The following is a 20,983-nucleotide window of genomic DNA, read 5'->3' on the forward strand; positions in this document are numbered from 1 at the left end:
CCCTGGGCAGGGTCCAAGGTCACCAACCAGCTCACGGCCAACCAAGGAGGCTGGCCTGGATGCCAGGCACTGCCGCTGACCTGGCAGTCCCACAACCTGCCCCAGTACAGGGAGGACACCCACCCAGGCTCCCTCTCCAAGCACACACCAGAAATCGCAGCCTGGGGTCCAGGGCCACATGCTTTCTCTGCTGGGTCCTCATCCACATCCCAGACCCCTGTCAAACACAGAGCTGGACCACACTTGGCCAATCAGGAGCCACAAGGTGCCCCCTCCTTTCCTTGGGCCCAAGACCCTGCCACCCTGGAGGTGACCCCATGGCTCAGAAGCAGCCTGGGCAACAAATTCCTGGGACAGGTCCCTCATGAGGGGGCCTTCCAACCTCGGGACGCAACCCTTCCCACCATTGACCTCGAAGAAAGGGTGACCCCCAGCAGCAGGCGGGCTGCACCCTTGACCCAAAGCCCATGATTCCAGGGCTGGCCTGGAGCACCATGAAGCACCAGCCATGGCTCAGCCTTGACCCAACCAGTTGAAGCCAAGCTGCCACCCACTAGGTTCCAGGAGGTGCCACTGGGGTGGCCCATTGCTCAACAGGGTCATTCGCATTCAGGGCCATGAGTGGGGTGTGATCCTTTAATCTCCACAGCCTGACCCCACGGGCCCAACTGCCCACCCCTCTCTGGGGAAGGGACAGACTCACACACCACGTGTCAGCTTGAAGCTGCCCTGCGTGAGACTAAAGGAACCCTTTCCAGACTGGACCACTGTCACCCCTGCAGGGCTTCAGGGAAGGCATCGTCTCGGGTCTGATTCCCCAGGAAGCCGCCTTCCTAGAGGACAAACCCATCTCTCCACAGTGGAAATTCAGGTCAACTCCCTGAGGAAACCCTCCTGCCTGAAGGCTAATACTTGGTAACCCCACACGCAGCCTGACTCATCACCCATGATGCCGCCAGGATCCACTCACCTATGCTGGTCAATGCCAGGAGTCTGCTGGGCAGAAGAGCTCACTGAAAGACACAGGGGAGAATGGGGGCTCAGGAAGGAGCCACCAAAGTACCCTGCCCCCAGGTAAGGGGAGGGCTGACACCAAGCCCACATAGTGAGCCTGGGCTGCCTCATGGAGGAGCACAGAGACAGGGTTGGGCACCCTCCAGATGCCCTCAGAGCCTCCAGGTCTCTAGCCCAAAAAATACAGTGGACCTCACAGGGAACTCATGTTTCCCAGCATCCTCTTCCAAAATTCTCACCCAGGATGGGCCTCAGCGTAATCCTATTGAGCATGATTTTTAAGTCATCACCTCTCTTCAGACAATATAAGGTTCTCATCATTGACCCAACCCAGGGCACCCCCTCCCCACACAGGTATCCAGCAGGACCAAGATGTGCTCACCAAGCTCAATGCAGGAGACCAGGGCCCAGGAGGGCCTGAGCTTTAGCTCAACAGGGGCTTGGCAACTGGCCACTGGCCTGGGTCCAGTGGGCACAACGCAAGTCTTCCTCTGGGGTCACCATCTGGAGGGACAGGGGACAGATGTCGAAACGGGGCTTCGCACCTCTGTGCGGGAAAGCGAGGAGGGGGTGCTGGTGCTCACATGCTCTCCCTCCATGGACCCATGTGATGGGATCTATATGAAATAATGACAGTCATGGACCCAGGGAACCCTTGGCCCTCTCTGCCACCAAACCCTCAAAGGACAGAGTAGGCGAGAGACTGGGTTCAGGCAAGATGCCCAGGCTGTGCCAGCAGCCCCTGCAGCACCTCCACTACCTACGGTGGCTCCACTGCATGACTCTGGACAACAACAGAACCCCTGGGCAGGGTCCAAGGTCACCAACCAGCTCACGGCCAACCAAGGAGGCTGGCCTGGATGCCAGGCACTGCCGCTGACCTGGCAGTCCCACAGCCTGCCCCAGTACAGGGAGGACACCCACCCAGGCTCCCTCTCCAAGCACGCACCAGAAATCGCAGCCTGGGGTCCAGGGCCACATGCTTTCTCTGCTGGGTCCTCATCCACATCCCAGACCCCTGTCAAACACAGAGCTGGACCACACTTGGCCAATCAGGAGCCACAAGGTGCCCCCTCCTTTCCTTGGGCCCAAGACCCTGCCACCCTGGAGGTGACCCCATGGCTCAGAAGCAGCCTGGGCAACAAATTCCTGGGACAGGTCCCTCATGAGGGGGCCTTCCAACCTCGGGACGCAACCCTTCCCACCATTGACCTCGAAGAAAGGGTGACCCCCAGCAGCAGGCGGGCTGCACCCTTGACCCAAAGCCCATGATTCCAGGGCTGGCCTGGAGCACCATGAAGCACCAGCCATGGCTCAGCCTTGACCCAACCAGTTGAAGCCAAGCTGCCACCCACTAGGTTCCAGGAGGTGCCACTGGGGTGGCCCATTGCTCAACAGGGTCATTCGCATTCAGGGCCATGAGTGGGGTGTGATCCTTTAATCTCCACAGCCTGACCCCACGGGCCCAACTGCCCACCCCTCTCTGGGGAAGGGACAGACTCACACACCACGTGTCAGCTTGAAGCTGCCCTGCGTGAGACTAAAGGAACCCTTTCCAGACTGGACCACTGTCACCCCTGCAGGGCTTCAGGGAAGGCATCGTCTCGGGTCTGATTCCCCAGGAAGCCGCCTTCCTAGAGGACAAACCCATCTCTCCACAGTGGAAATTCAGGTCGACTCCCTGAGGAAACCCTCCTGCCTGAAGGCTAATACTTGGTAACCCCACACGCAGCCTGACTCATCACCCATGATGCCGCCAGGATCCACTCACCTATGCTGGTCAATGCCAGGAGTCTGCTGGGCAGAAGAGCTCACTGAAAGACACAGGGGAGAATGGGGGCTCAGGAAGGAGCCACCAAAGTACCCTGCCCCCAGGTAAGGGGAGGGCCAACACCAAGCCCACATAGTGAGCCTGGGCTGCCTCATGGAGGAGCACAGAGACAGGGTTGGGCACCCTCCAGATGCCCTCAGAGCCTCCAGGTCTCTAGCCCAAAAAATACAGTGGACCTCACAGGGAACTCATGTTTCCCAGCATCCTCTTCCAAAATTCTCACCCAGGCTGGGCCTCAGCGTAATCCTATTGAGCATGATTTTTATGTCATCACCTCTCTTCAGACAATATAAGGTTCTCATCATCGACCCAACCCAGGGCAACCCCCTCCCCGCACAGGCATCACAGGAACCCAGATGGGCTCACCACAGCTCAGTGCAGGAGACCGGGACACCAGGAGGGTCTGAGCTTCAGTGCACCGGGGGCTGGGCACCTGGCTGATGGACACTGGCCTGGGGCAAGGAGGCCCAAAGCAATTCTTCCTTGGGGCTCACCATCTGAGGGGGCAGGTGGAAGACATGGGTCCAAACAGCCTCACCACTCCACACAGGGAAGTATGCTGGGGGTGCCAGCTCACCCATCCTTGCCCTCCATGGACCCATGTGATGGGATCCGTGGGGAACACAGACTCATCATGAACACAGGGGACCCTTGATCCTCCCCATCGCCAAACCCTGGAAGGACAGGGCAGGTGGGTCACTGTGCTCAGACCAGAACCCCCGGGCCGCACCCTACCATGGGCTCTCCTATGGCAGGTCCAGAGACGACTTCCCCTGCTGACACCAGTTCCCCCACATGACCCCAGGGCCGCACCAGGACCACTGGGCATGGGTCAGGGCCAACCAGCTCATGGCAAACCAAGGAGGCTGGCCTGGATGCCATGTGCCACGGCAGGCCTGGCACTCACACAGCCTGGCCCTGGGCGTGGAATGTACCCATCCAGGTAACCTCTACAAGCTCACACAGGAAATCACATCCTGGGTCCCTAGGGCCATGTGCCTTCTCTGGTGGGTCCCCATTCATGTGCCACACACCTCCCAAACACAGAGCCAGGCCACATTCGGCCAATCAGGGGACATATGATGTCCTCTCCTTTCTTTCGGCTCAAAAACATGCCACCCTGGTGGTGACCCCATGTCTCAGAAGCATCCTGGGCAGCAAATTGCCAGGACAGGACCCTTTACAGTGGGACTTCCCCAACACGATCCCACTCTTCTGTCCACTCCACTTCAACGAGGGGTGATCTTTAGCGGGCTGTGGGCTGCACCCTTGGCCCAAAGCCCACGATTCCCAGGGCCAGTCTGCAGCACCACCAGGTGAAGGCGAGAGGTCAGCCTTGACCCAACCCCACTGAGGCCACACCGCCCCAACCAGGCTCAAGGAGGCACTGCTGGGATGGCCAATTGCTCAACAGGGTCGGTCCATTCTGGGCCATGGGTTGGGACCAATCCTTGAATCTTCACAGCCCGACTCCATAAGCCTGATCACCCTCACCCTACCCCTCCACAAGCCTCGGGCACCAAGAGCTCCTGCATAACACCTGTGGCCCCCGGAGATACTGCAGACCCCCTCATGTGGCCTGGGAAGTCCTTCAGGCCTGACTCGTGCAATGAGTCTCAGCTAGGACATGCACTGCGTTGGGTTGAAGGAACCCTTTCCTGCCTGGACTTCCATCATTTCTGCATAGCTCCAGGGAATGTGTCCTTCTAGGGACAGATTTTCAAGGAAGCTGCCCTCCTGGAGAAACCATCCATCCCTGGTGGTTTCAGGTTGGGTCCCTGAGGAATCCCTCTTGGCCTGAAGGGTGACCCTCAGTGACCCAAAGCTGCCTGGCTCATGGCCCATGGCCCCAGCAGGATCCACTTACCTATCCCATTCAAGGCCAGGGGCTCGTGTGGACAGAAGAGTTCACTGAAAGACACACGGGAGAACCAGGGCTCAGGAAGGAGCCTCCAATATGCGCCGCCCCTGGGGAACTGAAGGGCCGACACCAAGCCCACACAGGGAGCCGGGGCTGCCTCAAGGATGAGTGCAGAGACAGGGTTGGGCATCCCTGAGATGCCCTTCAGGGCCTCCAGGTCTCCAGTCCAAAATACTGTGGCCCTGCTAGGATCATGGGATCCCAGCATCCTCTTCCAAAATTCTCCCCTAGTCTGGGCCTCAGCGTAATCCTATTGAGCATGATTTTTAAGTCATCACCTCTCTTCAGGACAATATAAGGTTCTCATCATCGACCCAACCCAGGGCACCCCCCTCCCCACACACGCATCCAGTGGGACCCAGATGTGCTCACCATAGCTCAGTGCAGGAGACCAGGGTGCCAGGAAGGGCCTGAACTTCAGTGCACCAAAGTTGGGCACCTGGATGATGACCACCGGCCTGGGGCCAGCGACCCAAAGGCAAGTCTTCCTCTGGGGTCACCACCTAGGGGGACGGGAGGAGGACATGTGTCCAACCAGGGGCTCAGGCCTCCAGACAGGGAAGGGGGTGGAGGATGCCAGGTCACGCTTGCTCTCTCTCTGTGGATCCATGTGATGAGATCCATGTGAAACACTGATGCACTGATGTGTCTCAGACGTGGGGGACCCTTTGCCCCCCAGCCACTGAACCATGGAAGGACAGGGCCGACAGATTCCTGGGCTTGGGCAAGACACCTGGGCTGTGCCCTCTACTGCAGGCCTCTCGAGCACCTCCCTCGCCCATGCTGGCTTCCCTCATGACCCCGGGCAGCACTGGGACCCCTGGGCAGGGGCCAGGGACACCAACCAGCTCACAGCGAACCAAGGACGCTGGCCCGGATGCCATGCGCCACTGCCAACCCGGAAGTTGCACAGCCTGCCCTGTGCATGGAGGGCAAGCGCCCAGGCCTCTCCTCAAGGTGCGCTGGAAATCGCAGCCTGGGGCTCCAGGGCCACGAGCTTTCTCTGGTGGGTCCCAATCCATGCCCCACACAACACCTCCCACACACAGAGCAGAGCCACACTCAGCCAATCAGGAGACATATGGTGTCTTCTCTTTTCTTTGGGCCCAAGACCCTGCCACCCTGGAGGTGACCTCATGGCTCAGAAGCAGCCTGGAGTGCAAATTTCCAGGAAAGTTCCTTCCACAGCAGGCTTTCCCACCTCAGGAGGATACCCTTCCCGCCACTCACCCCTAAGGATGGGGTGACCCCTCAGCGGGACACGGGCTGCACCCTTGGCCCAAAGCCCACGAGTCTCATGGCTGGATTGCACCACCATCAGCGAATGGCCGGAGCTAGTCTTGACCCTACCTCAGAGAAACAGCGCCACCCCGACATGGCTCAAAGAGGTGTTACTGGGAGGGCCCATTGCTTAACAGGGTCGGTGCCATTGAGGGTCATGGGTTTGGTGCAATCCTTGAATCTCCATGGCCTGACCCAACGGGCCAAATTGCCCACCCTTCTCTGGGGTTGGAGAGCCCCTGTGAGATGCCCGTGGTGCCCCAGAGCCCTTGTGGCCCCCGTCATGTGGCCTGGCCATCCTAGAGGCCTGACCCGAGCACCAAGTCTGAGCTGGGCACTGCCCTGCATGGGGCTGAGGAAACCCTTTCCTGCCTGGACCACTGCCACCCCTGCAGAGCTTCAGAGAAGGCCTCTGCCTTGTGTCCAATTCCCAAGGAAGCCGCCCTCTTGGAGAACACATCCCCAGTCAGGATTCAGATCTGCTCCTGAGGAAACCCAGGTGGCCTGAGGGCTGACCTTTGGGGACCCCACGCTGCTTGGCTTATGGCACATGACACCAGCAGTGTCCACTCACCTATGCCAGTCAATCCCAGGGGGTCTGCTGGTGGGAAGAGCTCACTGAAAGACACTGAGGAGAATTTGACTCAGGAAGGAGCCGCCAATGTGTCCCACCCCCGGGGAAGCTGAGTGTGGACACCAAGCCCACACAGGAAGCCTGGTGTGCCTAATGAAGGAGCACAGACAGGGTTGGGCACCCCTCCATGAGATGCCCTTCAGGGCCTCGAGGTCTCCAGCCTAAAATACAGTGGTCCTGCCGGGGACCTTGTGATTCCCAGCGTCCTCTTTCAAAATTCTCACCTAAGTTGGGCCTCAGCGTAATCCTATTGAGCATGATTTTTAAGTCATCACCTCTCTTCAGGACAATATAAGGTTCTCATCATCGACCCAATCCAGGACACCCCCATCCCCACTCACACATCCAGAGGGACCTGGATGGGCTCACCACACCTCAGTGCAGGAGACCAGGATGACAGGAAGGACCTAAGCTTTAGCACACGGAAGGCTGAGCATGTGGTTGACAGACACTGGTCCGGGGCCAAAGGGCTCAATGCAATTCTTCCTCTGTGCTCACCATCTGGAGGGACAGGGGAAAGGTGTCCAAACAAGGTATTAAGATTCCATGCAGGAAAGCGGGGAGGGGCTGCTGGCTACACATGCTCTACCTCCATGGACTCATGTGATGGGATCCATGTGAAACAGGGGCAGTTATGGACCCAGGGAACCCTTGTACCCACCACTGAACCCTGGAAGGACAGGATAGCCGAGTAACTAGGCTCAAGCAAGATGCCCAGGCTGTGCCCTACCGCAGGCCCCTGGAGCACCTCCACTGTCCAAGCCACCTTCCCTGTACTTCCTGGGCTGCATTGTGACCCCTGGGTAGGAGCTAGGATCACCAACCAGCTCAGGCAAACCAAGGAGGCTTGCTCTGAAGCTAGGCGCCACTGTAGACCTGGCAGACGCACAGCCTGCCCCTGCACGGGGAGGGTGCACAGACTCTCTTTCCAAGCACGTACCGAAAATCACAGCCTGGGGCCACCCTCATGTGGCCTGGGCAGTCCTCAAGGCCAGACCCTAGCACCCAGTCTCAGCTGGGAGCTGCCCTGTGTGGGACTAATGGAACCCTTTCTTGCCTGGACCAATGTCACTCCTGCAGCACTTCAGGGAAGGTGTCTTCCTTGGGTCAGATCCCTCCTGTCCTGAAGGCTGACCCTCAGTGACCCCACGTGGCCTGGTCCATGGCCCATGAGCCTAGTAGGATCCACTCACCCATGCCGCTCGAGGCCAGGGGTCCTCCTGGGTGAAAGAGTTCACTGAAAGACACAAGGGGAGAAAAGGGGCTCCGGGATGAGCCACTCACATGCACCACCCAGGGGAATCTGAGTACTGACACGAAGCTTGCACAGAGAGCCTGGACTGCTTCATGGAGGAACGTAGAGACAGGTTTGGGCCCCCTCCAGGTGACCTTCAAGGACTCCAGGTCTCCAGCCCAAAACACAGTGGCCCTGTTGGGGACCTAGGGATCCCAGCATCCTCTTCCAAAATTCTCACCTAGGCTGGGCCTCAGCGTAATCCTATTGAGCATGATTTTTAAGTCATCACCTCTCTTCAGAACAATATAAGGTTCTCATCATCGACCCAACCCAGGGCACCCCCTCCCTGCTTAGGCATCCAATGGCACCCAGATGGGCTCACCCAAGCTCAACGCAGAGACCAAGGCAACAGGAAGGGCCAGAGCTTCAGTGCAACAGGGGCTAGGCACCTGGCTGATGGACACTGGCCCGGGGACAGTGGGCTCAACACGAGTCCTCATCTAGGGTCACCATCTCGAGGAACAGGAAGAGGACAAGTGTCCAAACACAACCTCACCCCTCCACGTGGGGAGAAGGTGGGGTGTGCCAGCTCAGGGATGCTCGCCTTCCATGGACCATGTGATGAGATCCATGTGGAATACTGGCCCATCACAGACGCAGGGCACCCGATGCTCTCTCTGCCACTGAGTCCTGAAACGACAGGATAGGCAGGTCACTGGGCTCAGGCTACAAGCCAGGGCTGCATCCTACTGCAGGCCACACAAACACCTCCACTATACATGCCAGCTCCCCTGCATGACACCAGGGTCACCCCAGGACTACTGGGCACAGGCCAGGGCCACCAACCAGTTCATGGTCAACCAAGGAGACTGGCCCAGATGCCTGATGCTGCTGCAGAGCTGGCAGTCACATAGCCAGTCCCTGTGCATGGTGGGCACCCACCCACGTGCTGTATCTAAACACGTACTGGAAATCACAACCTGGGGTCCCAGGGCCACAGGCTTTCTCTGGTGGGTCTCCATCCATGCCCTCACACCTCGCAAACACACAGCCTGGTCGCACTGGACTAATCAGGGAGAACAGTGTCTTCTCCTTTCCTCGGGCCCAAGACCCCACCACACTGGTGACTCCATGGCTCAGAAGCAGCATGGGCAGCAAATTGCCAGGACCAGACCCTCAACAGTGGGCCTTCCCACTTCAGGAGGCCACCCTTCCTGATACTAGCCCACTGGGAAGGGATAACTTCCAGCCACAGGGAAGGGGTGACTTCCAGCGGGATGCGGGCTGCACCCTTGGCCCAAAGCCCATGAGTCCAAGGGCTGGACTGCAGCACCACCAGGCACCAGCCAGAGCTCAGCCTTGACGTAAACCCAGTGAAACAGCACCAACCCCCTTCAGGCTTGAAGAGGCCCATGGGATGGCCCATTGCTTAACGGGGGGGTCCCATTCAGGGCCATGTGTCAGATGCGATCATTGAATCTCAGAGGCTCAACTCCATGGGCCCGATCACCCACCTTTCTCCAGGGACAGAGAGCGCCTGTGGGATCCCTATGGCACCCCGGGGCTCCTGTGGCCCCCCTCATAGAGCCAGGATAGTCCTCGAGTCCAGACGCGAGCACCAAGAGTCAGCTGGGAGCTGCCCTGAGTGGAACTGAAGGAACTCCTGACTGGACCACCATCACCCCTGTAGGTCTTCAGGGAAGGCATCCTCCTTGGTTCCTGTTTCCCAGGAAGCCACCCTCCTGGAGAACTCAACTCTTCCCAGTGGGGATTCAGGTTGGCTCCCTGAGGAAACCCTTCTTTCCCAAAGGCTGACCCTTGGCGACCCCATGCAGCCTTGTTCAAGGTCCATGATACCAGCCACTCACCTATGCCAGTCAATGCCAGGGGGCCCTCCCATGTGGAAGAGCTCACTGAAAGACACAAGGGGAGAACAGGGCTCAGAAAGGAGCTTCCACTGTGCCTCAACCTGGGGAACTGGAGGGCCGACACCAAGCCCGCACAGGGAGCCCAGGCTGCCTCATGGAGGAGCACAGAGACAGGGTTGGGCACCCCCAAGATGCCCTTCACGTCCTCCAGGTCTCCAGCCAAAAATATAGGGGCTCTCCTGGGGACCTCGGGATCCCAGCATCCTCTTCCAAAACTCTCACCTAGGCTGGGCCTCAGCGTAATCCTATTGAGCATGATTTTTAAGTCATCACCTCTCTTCAGGACAATATAAGGTTCTCATCATTGACCCAACCCAGGGCAACCCCCTCCCCACACATGCATCCAGCAGGATCCAGATGTGCTCACCACAGCTCAATGCAGGAGACCAGGGTGCCAGGAACGGCCTGAGTTCAGTGCACCAGAGGCTGGGCACCTGGCTGACGGATGCTGACCTGGGGCCATTGGGCCCAGTGCAAAGTCTTCCTCTGGGCTCAACATCTGGGGAAACAGTAGGACAGGTGTGCAAACACAACCTCATCCCTCCATGGGGGCAGAAGGTGGGGTGTGTCGGCTGAGGGGATGCTCACGCTCCATGGACCCATGTGATGGGATGCATGCAGAACACTGGCCCATCATGGACTCAGGGCACCCAATGCTCTCTCAGCCACCGAACCCCAGAAAGACAGGGCAGGCGGGTCACTGGGCTCTGGCAAGAAGCCCCAGCTGTGTCCTACTGCAGGTCCCATGAGCACCTCCACTGCCCATGCTGGCTCCCCTACAGGACCCCAGGGTCATACCAGATGTACTGGGCATAGGCCAGGGCTACCATTCAGCTCACAGCCAACCAAGGAGGCTGGCCCGGGTGCCAGATGCTGCTGCAGACCTGCAAGTCACATAGCCTGCCCCTGTGCATTGTGGGCACCCACCCAGGCGCCCTACCCCAGCATGAACTGGAAATCGCAACCTGGGGTCCCAGGGCCACATGCTTTCTCTGGTGGGTCCCCATCCATGCCCCACACACTTCCTAAACACAGAGCAGGGCCACACTTGGCTAATCGGGGACACATGGTGACTTCTCCTTTCCTTGGGCCCAAGACCTGCTACCCTGGAAGTGACCCCATGGCTCAGAAGCAGCATAGGCACCATATTCTAGGGACAAGACCCTTGACAGCAGGCCTTCCACCTCAGAGGCCACCCTTCCTGACTCTTGCCAATGGGGAAGGGGTGATTTCCAGCCACAGGAAAGGGGAGATCCCCAGCACAGGGGATCCTTTAGACACAGAGCTGACCCCTTGGCCTAAAACTAACGAGTCCATGACTGGACAATAGCACCACCAGGCACCGGTCAAAGCTCAGCCTTGACCCAAACCTAGGGAAACAGCACCGCCCCCTTCAGGCTCAAAGAGGCGCCCTGGGATGGCACATTGCACAACAGGGTTGGTCCCATTCAGGGCAATAATTTGTGTGCGATTCTTGAATCTCTGCAGCTTGAATGCATGGGCCCTATGCCCACCTTTCTCCGGGGATGGAGAGATCCTGTGTGACCCTATGGCATCCTGAAGCCCCTGTGGCCCCCCTCATGTGGCCTGGTCAGTCGTCAAGGCCAGACCAATGCACTGAGACTCAGCTGGGAGCTCCCCTATGTGAAACTGAAGGAAGCCTTTCCTGCCTGGACCACCGTCATCCCCACAGGGCTGCAGGGAAGGCATCCTCCTTGGGTCTGATTCCCAGAAAAGCAGCCCTCTAGGAGGACCACCCACCCCTCCCTGGTGTGGATTCAGGTCAGCTGCCCGTGGAAACCCTCCTGTCTCAAAGGCTGACCCTTGGTGACCCCTTGCTGCTGATGACCCATGACCCCAGCAGGATCACTCACCTATGCCAGTCAATGCCTGGGGGCCCCACCTAGCCAGATGAGCTCACTGAAAGACACAAGGGAGAATGGGGGCTCAGGGAACCGGAGCCCAAGCCCACATAGGGAACCTGGGCTGCCTCAAGGAGGAGCGCAGAGACAGGGTTGGGCCCCCCAGAGATGCTGTCCAGAGCCTCAAGGTCTCCTGCCTAAAATACAGTGGCCATGCCAGGGAGCTCGGGATCCCAGCATCCTCTTCCAAAATTCTCACCTGGCTGGGCCTCAGCGTAATCCTATTGAGCATGATTTTTAAGTCATCATCTCTCTTCAGGACAATATAAGGTTCTCATCATTGACCCAACCCAGTACACCCCCCTCCCTGCACATGTATCCAGAGGGACCCGGATGTGCTCACCACAGTTCAGTGCAGGAGACCAGGGTGCCAGGAAGGGTCAGAGCTTCAGCTCACCAGGGACTGAGCACCTGGCTGAGAGACACTGGCCCGGGGCCAGCAGACCCAATGCATGTCTTCCTCTGGGGTCACCATCTGGAGGGGTGGAGGACAGGTGTAGAGACACGGCCTCATGCCTCCATGCACAAAAGTGGGCAGGGGGTGCTGGCTAACACACGCTCTTCCTCCATGGACTCAAGAGATGGGATCCCTATAAACAGTGACGGTTAAGAACGCGGGGAACCCTTGGCCCTCCTTGCCACAGAAACCTGAAAGGACAGGGCAGGCAGGTCACAGGATTTGAGCAAGATGCCCAGGATGCACCCTATTGCAGGCTCCTGGAGCACTTCCACTGCCCACACCAGCTCCCCCGCATGACTCTGTGCCACAACGGGACCACTGGGCAGGGCCGGGACCACCAGCCAGCTCACAGCAAACCAAGTAGGCTGACCTGAATGCCATGTGCCACTGCAGACACCCTCTACAAGCTCACACCAGAAATCGTATCCTGGAGCCCCGGGGCCACGTGCCTTCTCTGATGGGTCCCCATTCATGCACCGCATACCTCCAAACGCAGAGCCGGGCCATGCCCAATCAATCAGGGACACATGATGTCCTTGCCTTTCCTTCGGCTCAAGACCCGCCACCCTGGAGGTGACCCCATGACTTAGAAGCAGCCTGGGCAGCAAATTGCCGGCACAGGACCCTTGACAGCGTGCTTTCCACCACAGGTTGCCATCCTTCCGGCCACTCCACTTCGGGGAGGGGTGACCTATAGCTGGACGCAGGCTGCACCCTTGACCCAAAGCCCATGATTCCCAAGGCCAGCCTGCAGCACCACCAGGTGAAGGCCAGAGCTCAGTCTTGACCCAAACCCACTGAGGCCACACCGCCCCCACCAGGCTCAAGGAGGCACTGCTGGGATGGCCCATTGCTCCACAGGTCAGTCCCATCAGGGCCATGGGTTAGGCCTGATCCTTGACTCTTCACGGACTGACTCCATAAGCCCAATCACCCACACCCTGCCCCTCTGCAAGCCTCGGGGACCGAGAGCTCCCGCATAACACCCATTGCCCCCAGAGACCCTGTGGACCCCCTCATGCGGCCTGGAAAGCCCGCCAGGCCTGACTTGTGCGCTGAGTCTCAGCTAGGACATACACTGCATTGAGTTGAAGGAACCCTCTCCTGCTTGGACCTCCGTCATCTCTGCACGGCTTCAGGGAAGGCATCCTTCTTGGGACCAATTTCTAAGGAAGCTGTTCTCCTGGAGAAACCATCCATCCCCGGTGGGTTTCAGATGGGCTCCCTGAGGAATCCCTGGTGGCCTGAAGGGTGACCCTCAGTGACCCAAAGCGACCTTGCTCATGGTCCATGACCCCAGCAGGATCCACTTACCTATCCCACTTAAGGCCAGGGGTCCCCCTGGGCAGAAGAGCTCACTGAAAGACACAGACACAGGGGAGAACAGGGGCTCAGGAAGGAGGAGCCTCCAGTGTGCCTCAACCCCAGGGAACTAGAGGGCCGACACCAAGGCCACACAGGGAGCTGGGCTGCCTCACGGAGGAGCACAGAGATAGGGTTGGACACCCCAAGATGAACTTCAGGGACTCCAGGTCTCCAGCCCAAAAATACAGCAGCCCTGCCAGGGATCTTGGCATCTCAGCATCCTCTTCCAAAATTCTCACCTAGGCTGGGCCTCAGCGTAATCCTATTGAGCATGATTTTTAAGTCATCACCTCTCTTCAGGACAATTTAAGGTTCTCATCATCGACCCAACGCAGGGCACCCCCCTCCCCGCACATGCATCCAGCTGGACCCAGATGTGCTTGCTCACCACAGCTCAGGGCAGGAGACCAGGGCACCAGGAAGGGCTTGAGCTTAAGTGCACCAAGGGCTGGACACCTGGCTGGTGGACACTGGCCTGGGGCCAGTGGTCCCAAAGCAAGTCTTCCTTTGCAGTCACCATCTGGGGGGACAGGAGGAGGACATGTGTCCAACCAGGGGCTCGGGCCTCCACGCGGGGAAGGGGGTGGGAGGTGCTAGCTCACACATGCTCTCTCTCTGTGGACCCATGTGATAGGATTCATAGGAAACACTGATGTGTCATGGATGGGGGGGACTCTTTGCCCTCCTAGCCACTGAACCATGGAAAGACAGGGCAGGTGGGTTCCTGGGTTCAGGCAAGATGCCTGGGCTATGCCCTACTGCAGGCCCCTCGAGCACCTCCATTGCCCATGCCAGCTCCCCTGCACAACCCCGGGTAGCACCTGGACCCCTGGGCAGGGGCCATGGACATCAACCAGCTCACGGTGAACCAAGGACGCTGGCCCGGACACCACGTGCTGCTGCCTACCTGGCAGTTGCACAGCCTGCCCTGTGCATGGAGGGCACCCACCCTTCTTTCCTCAAGGTCCACTGGAAATTGCAGCCTGGGGCTCCAGGGCCACAAGCTTTCTCTGGTGGGTCCCAATCCATGCCCCACATAATACCTCCCACACACAGAGCGGGGCCACACTCAGCCAACTGGGAGACATATGGTGTCTTCTCCTTTCTTTGGGCCTAAGACCCCGACCTCTGGAGTTGTCCTAATGGCTGAGAAGCAGCCTGGACTGCAAATTTCCAGGAAAGGTCCTTCCACTGTGGACCTTCCCACCTCAGGAGGCCACCATTACCGCCACTCGCCCACAAGGAAGGGGTGACCCCCAGTGGGATACGGGCTACAGCCTTGGCCCAAAGCCCACGAGTCCCAGAGACAGACTGGACCACCATCAGGCACTGGCCACAGCTAGTCTTGACCCAACCTCAGAGAAACAGCACCGCCCCTCAGATGGCTCAAAGAGGTGCCACTGGGAGGGCCCACTGCTTATAGGGTCAGTCCCATTGAGGGTCATGGGTTTGCTGCAACCATGAATCTCCGTGGCCCGACCCCATGGATTGAATCGCCCGCCCTTCTCCAGGGTTGGAGAGCCCCCATGAGATGCCCGTGGGGCCCCAGAGCTCTTGTTGCCCCCCTCATGTGTCCTGGCCATCCTAGAGGCCTGACCCGAGCACCAAGTCTGAGCGGGGCACTGCCCTGCGTGGGGCTGAGAAAACCCTTTCCTGCCTGGACCACTGCCACCCCTGCAGGGCTTCAGAGAAGGCCTCTGCCTTGTGTCCAGTTCCCAAGGAAGCCTCCCTGCTGGAGGACACATCCCCAGTCACTTCAGGTCAGCTCCTGAGGAAACCCAGGTGAACTGAGGGCTGACCCTCGGGGACTGCCCACCGCTTGGCTCATGGCCCATGACACCAGCAGTGTCCACTCACCTATGCTGGTCAATCCTAGGGGGTGTGCTGGGCAGAAGAGCTCACTGAAAGACACCGAGGATAATGGGGCTTAGGAAGGAGCCGCCAACGTGTCCCACCCCCAGGGAAGCTGAGCACAGACACCAAGCCCACACACGAAGCCTGGTGTGCCTAATGGAGGAGCACAGACAGGGCTGGGCTCCTGCATGAGATGCCCTTTAGGGCCTCGAGGTCTCCAGCCTAAAATACAGTGTGGCCCTGTCAGGGACCTCAGGATTCTAGTGTCCTCTTCCAAAATTCTCACCTAGGCTGGGCCTCAGCGTAATCCTATTGAGCATGATTTTTAAGTCATCACCTCTCTTCAGAACAATATAAGGTTCTCATCATCAACCCAACCCAGGGCACCCCCTCCCTGCTTAGGCATCCAATGGCACCTGGATGGGCTCACCCAAGCTCAACGCAGAGACCAATGCAACAGGAAGGGCCAGAGCTTCAGTGCAACAGGGGCTAGGCACCTGGCTGATGGACACTGGCCCGGGGACAGTGGGCCCAACACGAGTCCTCATCCGGGGTCACCATCTCGAGGAACAGGAAGAGGACAAGTGTCCAAACACAACCTCACCCCTCCATGCGGGCAGAAGGTGGGGTGTGCCAGCTCAGGGATGCTTGCCTTCCATGGACCATATGATGAGATCCATGTGGAATACAGACGCAGGGCACCCGATGCTCTTTTCACCACTGAACCCTGAAACGACAGGACAGGCAGGTCACTGGGCTCAGGCTACAAGCCAGGGCTGCATCCTACTGCAGGCCACACAAGCACCTCCACTACACATGCCAGCTCCCCTGCATGACACCAGGGTCACCCCAGGACTACTGGGCACAGGCCAGGGCCACCAACCAGTTCATGGTCAACCAAGGAGACTGGCCCGGATGCCTGATGCTGCTGCAGAGCTGGCAGTCACATAGCCAGTCCCTGTGCATGGTGGGCACCCACCTATGTGCCATATCCAAGCACGTACTGGAAATCACAAGCTGGGGTCCCAGGGCCATGTGCTTTCTCTGGTAAGTCTCCATCCATGCCCTCACACCTTGCAAACACACAGCCTGGCCACACTGGACTAATCGGAGGGCACGGTGTCTTCTCCTTTCCTTGGGCCCAAGACCCACCACACTGGAGGTGTCTTCATGGTTCAGAAGCAGCATGGGCAGCAAATTGCCAGGACCAGACCCTCAATAGTGGGCCTTCCCACTTCAGGAGGCCACTAACCCACTGCGAAGGGATAACTTCCAGCCACAGGGAAGCGGTGACTTTCAGTGGGACGTGGGATGCCCCCTTGGCCCAAAGCCCATGAGTCCAAGGGCTGGACTGCAGCACCACCAGGCGCCAGCCAGAGCTTAGCCTCGATCTAACCCCAGTGAAACAGCACTGACCCCCTTCAGGCTCAAAGAGGCCCATGGGTTGGCCCATTGCTCTACAGGGTGGGTTCCATTCAGGGCCATGTGTCAGGTGCGATCCTTGAATCTCCACAGCTCAACTCCATGGGCCTGATCACCCACCTTTACCTTTCTCTAGGGACAGAGAGCTCCTGTGTGACCCCCAAGGCACCCCAGAACCCCTGTAGCCCCCACATACAGTCAGGACAGTCCAGATGCAAGCCCTGAGACTCAGCTGGGAGCTGCCCCGGGTAGAACTAAAAGAACCCTTTCCTGCCTGGACCACCATCACCCCTGCAGGGCTTCAGGGAAGGCATCCTCCTCCTTGGTTCCTGTTCCCCAGGAAGCCACCCTCCTGGAGAACCCATCTCTTCCCAGTGGGGATTCAGGTTGGCTCCCCGAGGAAACCCTTCTTTCCCGAAGGCTGACCCTTGGCAACCCCTCGCGGCCTGGCCCATGGCCCATGATGCCAGCTGGATCTACTCACCTATGCCAGTCAATGCCAGGGGGCCCTCCTGGGTGGAAGAGCTCACTGAAAGACACAAAGGGAGCATGGGGCTCAGGGAGCTGCCACCAATGTGTCCCACCCCAGGGAACCACAGTGCCAACAGCAAGCCTGCACAGGGAGCCTGGGCTGCCTCATGGAGGAGTATAGAGACAGGGTTGGGCCCCCCAGGTGCCCTTCAGGGTCGCCAGATCTCCATCCCAAAATACAGTAGCTCTGCCAGGGATCTCAGGATCCCAGCATTCTCTTCCAACATTCTCACCTAGGCCGGGCCTCAGCGTAATCCTATTGAGCATGATTTTTAAGTCATCACCTCTCTTCAGGACAATATAAGGTTCTCATCATTGACCCAACCCAGGGCACCCCCCTCCCCACACATGCATCCAGCAGGACCCAGATGGACTCACCACAGCTCAGTGCAAGAGACCAGAGAGCCAGGAAGGGCCCAAACTTCAGTGCGGCAGGGGCTGGGCACCTGGCTGACAGACACTGGCCCTGGGCCATTGGGCCCAATGCAAGTCCTCCTTCAAGGTCACCATCTGGGGGACAGAGGAAAGTGTCTGAACAGAACCTCATGCCTCCATGCGGGAAAGGAGGCAGGGGGTGCTAGTTCACACATGCTTTCCCTCCATGGACCCAGGTGATGGGATCCATGTGAAACAGTGTTGGTCATGGACGTAGGGGACCCTTGGTCTTCCCTGCCACTGAACCCTGGAAAACAGGGCAGGCTGGTCACTGGGCTTGGGCAAGATGCCCAGGCTGTGTCCTACTGCAGGCCCCTACAGCACTTCCACTCCCCATGGTGGCTCCCCTGCAATTCCAGGGCTGCACCATGACCCCTGGGTGGGGCCAAGGCCACTATCCAGCTCAGGCCCACCAAGGAGGCTGGCTCTGAAGGCAGGCACTGCTGCAGACCTGGCAGACGCACAGCCTGCCCCTGCGCGGGGAGGGGGCCTACCTGGGCTCCCTCTCCAAGCACACACTGGAAATAGCAGCCTGGGACCCAGCCTCATGTGCCTGGGCAGTCCTGAAGGCCAGACCCTAGCACCCAGTCTCAGCTGGGAGCTGCCCTGTGTGTGACTAATGGAACGCTTTCCTGCCTGGACCAATGTCACTCCTGCAGGGCTTTAGGGAAGGTGTCCTCCTTGGGTCAGATTCCCAAGGAGGTGGCCCTCCTGGAGAACCAATCCCTCCACAGTGGGGATTCAGGTTGGCTCCCTGAGGAATCCCTCCCATCCTGAAGGCTGACCCTCAGTGGTCCCACGTGGCCTGGTCCATGGCCCATGAGCCCAGCAGGATCCACTCACCTATGCCACTCAAGGCCAGGGGTCCTCCTGGGCGGAAGAGCTCACTGAAAGACACAAAGGGAGAACGGGACTTCAGGGATGAGTCACCCACGTGCCCCGCCTCAGGGAACCAGAGCATTGACACCAAGCCCGCACAGGGAAACTGGGCTGCCTCACAGACAAGCGCAGACGCAGGGTTGGGCCCCTGCAGATACCCTTCAGGATCTCCAGGTCTCCAGCCCCAAATCCCTCCTGCCGGGGATCCCAGTGTCCTCTTCCAAAATTCTCACCTAGGCTGGGCCTCAGTGTAATCCTATTGAGCATGATTTTTAAGTCATCACCTCTCTTCAGGACACTGTAAGGTTCTCATCATCGACCCAACCCAGGGCACCCCCCTCCCGACACAAACATCCAGCGGGACCTGGATGTGCTCACCACAGCTCAGCGCAGGAGACCAGAGTGCCAGGGAGGGCCGAGCTTCAGCGCACCAGGGACTGGGCACCTGGCTGATGGACATTGGCCCAGGGACAGTGGACCCAAGGCAAGTCTTCCTCCAGGCTCACCGTCTGGGGGACAGGAGGACATGTGTCCAAACATGGCCTCACGCCTCCATAGGGGGATGGTGGTGGGGGGTGCTGGCTCATGCATGCTCTCCCTCCATGGACCCATGTGATGGGAACACTGACCCATTGCGGACACAGGGGACCCTTGGCCCTCCCCATCACCGCACCCTAGGACAGGGCAGGTGGGTCACCGAGCTCGCACAAGACACCTGGGCTGTGCTCTATTGCAGGCCCCACAAGCACCTCCACTACCCACATCAGCTCCCCTGCAGGACCCCTGGGCCACTCCAAGACCACTGGGCACAGGCCAGGGCAACCGACCTGCTCATGGCCAACCAAGGAGGCTGACCTGGAAGCCACATGCCACTGCAGACCTGGTAGTTGCATAGCCTGTGCCTGGGAGTGGAGGGCACCCACCCAGCCTTCTCTCCAAGTGTGCATGGGAAATCGCAACCTGGGGCCCCGGGCCACATGTGTCCTCCGATGGGTCCCCATCCATGCCCTACACACCTCCCAAACACAGAGCCAAGCCACATTCGGCCAATCGGGGAACACATGGTATCTTCTCCTTTCCTCGGGCTCAAGACCCCACCACCCTGGAGGTGAGTCCATGGATCAGAAGAAGCCTGGGAAGCAAACTTCCAGGACAAGACCCTTGACAGCGGGCCTTCACACCTAAGGATGCCACCCTTTCCGCTAGTTGCCCACGGGGAAGGGGTGACCCCCAGCAGGATGCAGGCTGGCCCTTTTGCCCAAAGCCAGCGAGTCCCAGGGCCAGCCTGCAGCACTACCAAGCACCGGCCAGAGCTCAGCCTTGACCCAACCCCCTTGAAGCCGCATCGCCCCCCACTAGGCTCAGAGGCACCACTGGGATGGCCCATTGCTCAAAGGCTCGGTCCCATTCAGGGTCCTAGGTGGGGCCCACTCCTTGAATCTCCAAAGGCCTGACCCCATGGGCTGGATTGCTCACCCCTCTCTGGGGAAGGAGAGCTCCTGTGTGACCCCTGTGGTGCCCTGGAGCTCCTATGGACCCCCTCATGTGGCCTGGGCAGTCCTCAAGGCCAGACCTGCACACTGAGTCTCAGCTGGGCACTGCCCTGGGTGGGGTTGAAGGAATCCTTTGCTGCCTGGACCACCATCACTGCTGCAAGGCTTTAGAGAATATATCCTCCTTGGGTCAGATTCCCAAGGAAGCCGCCCTCCTGGAGAACCTAGCCCTCCTCAGTGGGGATTCAGGTCAGGTCGGCTCCCTAAGGAAACCCTCCTGTCCCAAAGGCTGACCCTTGGTAACCCCACCAGCCTGGCTCATGGCCCATGACCCCAGCAGGATCCACTCACCTATGCCAGTCAACGCCAGGGCCCTGCCTGGGCGCAAGAGCTCACTGAAAGACACAGGGGAGAATGCAGGTCAGGGAGGAGCCACCCACATGCCCTGCCCCTAGGGAACCAGAGCCCCAGCATATGCCCACACAGGGAGCCTGGACTGCCTCATGGAGGAGCTCAGAGCCAGGCTTGGGCCCCCTCCAGATGCCCTTCAGGGCTTCTAGGTCTGTAGCCCAAAATACAGGGGCCCTGTCGGGGGCCTCTGGATCCCAGCATCCTCTTCCAAAATTCTCACCTAGACTGGGCCTCAGCGTAATCCTATTGAGCATGATTTTTAAGTCATCACCTCTCTTCAAGAAAATATAAGGTTCTCATCATCGACCCAACCCAGGGCACAACCCTCCCCGCGCATGTATCCATCAGGACCCGGATGTGCTCAC

At 59.1% G+C, this 20,983-nt stretch overlaps 1 protein-coding gene and 12 non-coding genes across 24 annotated transcripts in view; all 13 read right to left on the bottom strand.

The window, feature by feature from the left end:
* Positions 1 to 1,260: 1,260 nt before the first annotated feature.
* Positions 1,261 to 1,341, bottom strand: LOC119619442 (small nucleolar RNA SNORD115). Its single transcript, XR_005235924.2, has one exon. It is a non-coding gene; the product is annotated as a small nucleolar RNA SNORD115 (small nucleolar RNA).
* Positions 1,342 to 3,075: 1,734 nt separating this feature from the next.
* On the bottom strand, positions 3,076 to 3,156 carry LOC119619437 (small nucleolar RNA SNORD115). The gene has a single exon (XR_005235920.2). It is a non-coding gene; the product is annotated as a small nucleolar RNA SNORD115 (small nucleolar RNA).
* A 1,844-nt stretch (positions 3,157 to 5,000) lies between these two features.
* LOC119619560 (small nucleolar RNA SNORD115) lies at positions 5,001 to 5,082 on the bottom strand. The gene has a single exon (XR_005236023.1). It is a non-coding gene; the product is annotated as a small nucleolar RNA SNORD115 (small nucleolar RNA).
* A 1,830-nt stretch (positions 5,083 to 6,912) lies between these two features.
* LOC119619561 (small nucleolar RNA SNORD115) lies at positions 6,913 to 6,994 on the bottom strand. The gene has a single exon (XR_005236024.1). It is a non-coding gene; the product is annotated as a small nucleolar RNA SNORD115 (small nucleolar RNA).
* A 1,169-nt stretch (positions 6,995 to 8,163) lies between these two features.
* LOC119619565 (small nucleolar RNA SNORD115) lies at positions 8,164 to 8,245 on the bottom strand. The gene has a single exon (XR_005236028.1). It is a non-coding gene; the product is annotated as a small nucleolar RNA SNORD115 (small nucleolar RNA).
* A 1,830-nt stretch (positions 8,246 to 10,075) lies between these two features.
* Positions 10,076 to 10,157, bottom strand: LOC119619557 (small nucleolar RNA SNORD115). Its single transcript, XR_005236020.1, has one exon. It is a non-coding gene; the product is annotated as a small nucleolar RNA SNORD115 (small nucleolar RNA).
* Positions 10,158 to 11,973: 1,816 nt separating this feature from the next.
* LOC119619559 (small nucleolar RNA SNORD115) lies at positions 11,974 to 12,055 on the bottom strand. The gene has a single exon (XR_005236022.1). It is a non-coding gene; the product is annotated as a small nucleolar RNA SNORD115 (small nucleolar RNA).
* A 1,784-nt stretch (positions 12,056 to 13,839) lies between these two features.
* LOC119619564 (small nucleolar RNA SNORD115) lies at positions 13,840 to 13,921 on the bottom strand. Its single transcript, XR_005236027.2, has one exon. It is a non-coding gene; the product is annotated as a small nucleolar RNA SNORD115 (small nucleolar RNA).
* A 1,819-nt stretch (positions 13,922 to 15,740) lies between these two features.
* On the bottom strand, positions 15,741 to 15,822 carry LOC119619566 (small nucleolar RNA SNORD115). The gene has a single exon (XR_005236029.2). It is a non-coding gene; the product is annotated as a small nucleolar RNA SNORD115 (small nucleolar RNA).
* Positions 15,823 to 17,640: 1,818 nt separating this feature from the next.
* LOC119619558 (small nucleolar RNA SNORD115) lies at positions 17,641 to 17,722 on the bottom strand. Its single transcript, XR_005236021.1, has one exon. It is a non-coding gene; the product is annotated as a small nucleolar RNA SNORD115 (small nucleolar RNA).
* Positions 17,723 to 18,954: 1,232 nt separating this feature from the next.
* On the bottom strand, positions 18,955 to 19,036 carry LOC119619573 (small nucleolar RNA SNORD115). Its single transcript, XR_005236036.2, has one exon. It is a non-coding gene; the product is annotated as a small nucleolar RNA SNORD115 (small nucleolar RNA).
* Positions 19,037 to 19,057: 21 nt separating this feature from the next.
* Positions 19,058 to 20,983, bottom strand: part of LOC119619277 (uncharacterized) — a 146,305-nt gene continuing 144,379 nt past the window's right edge. For 6 of the 12 annotated variants that reach the window (XR_012091408.1, XR_012091406.1, XR_012091410.1 and 3 more), the window contains 2 exons: positions 20,559 to 20,602; positions 19,059 to 19,223 (listed from right to left, as the gene is read on the bottom strand). The gene's annotated coding sequence lies outside the window, so the exon portion shown is untranslated. Of the gene's footprint in view, positions 19,224 to 20,540; positions 20,603 to 20,983 lie in introns of those variants that run through there. The other 6 variants (XR_012091411.1, XR_012091413.1, XR_012091412.1 and 3 more) reach the window with 2 other exon arrangements.
* LOC119619424 (small nucleolar RNA SNORD115) lies at positions 20,846 to 20,927 on the bottom strand. The gene has a single exon (XR_005235907.2). It is a non-coding gene; the product is annotated as a small nucleolar RNA SNORD115 (small nucleolar RNA).

Source organism: Chlorocebus sabaeus, chromosome 26, assembly GCF_047675955.1.
Source record: "Chlorocebus sabaeus isolate Y175 chromosome 26, mChlSab1.0.hap1, whole genome shotgun sequence".
NCBI classification, from domain to species: Eukaryota; Metazoa; Chordata; class Mammalia; order Primates; family Cercopithecidae; genus Chlorocebus; species Chlorocebus sabaeus.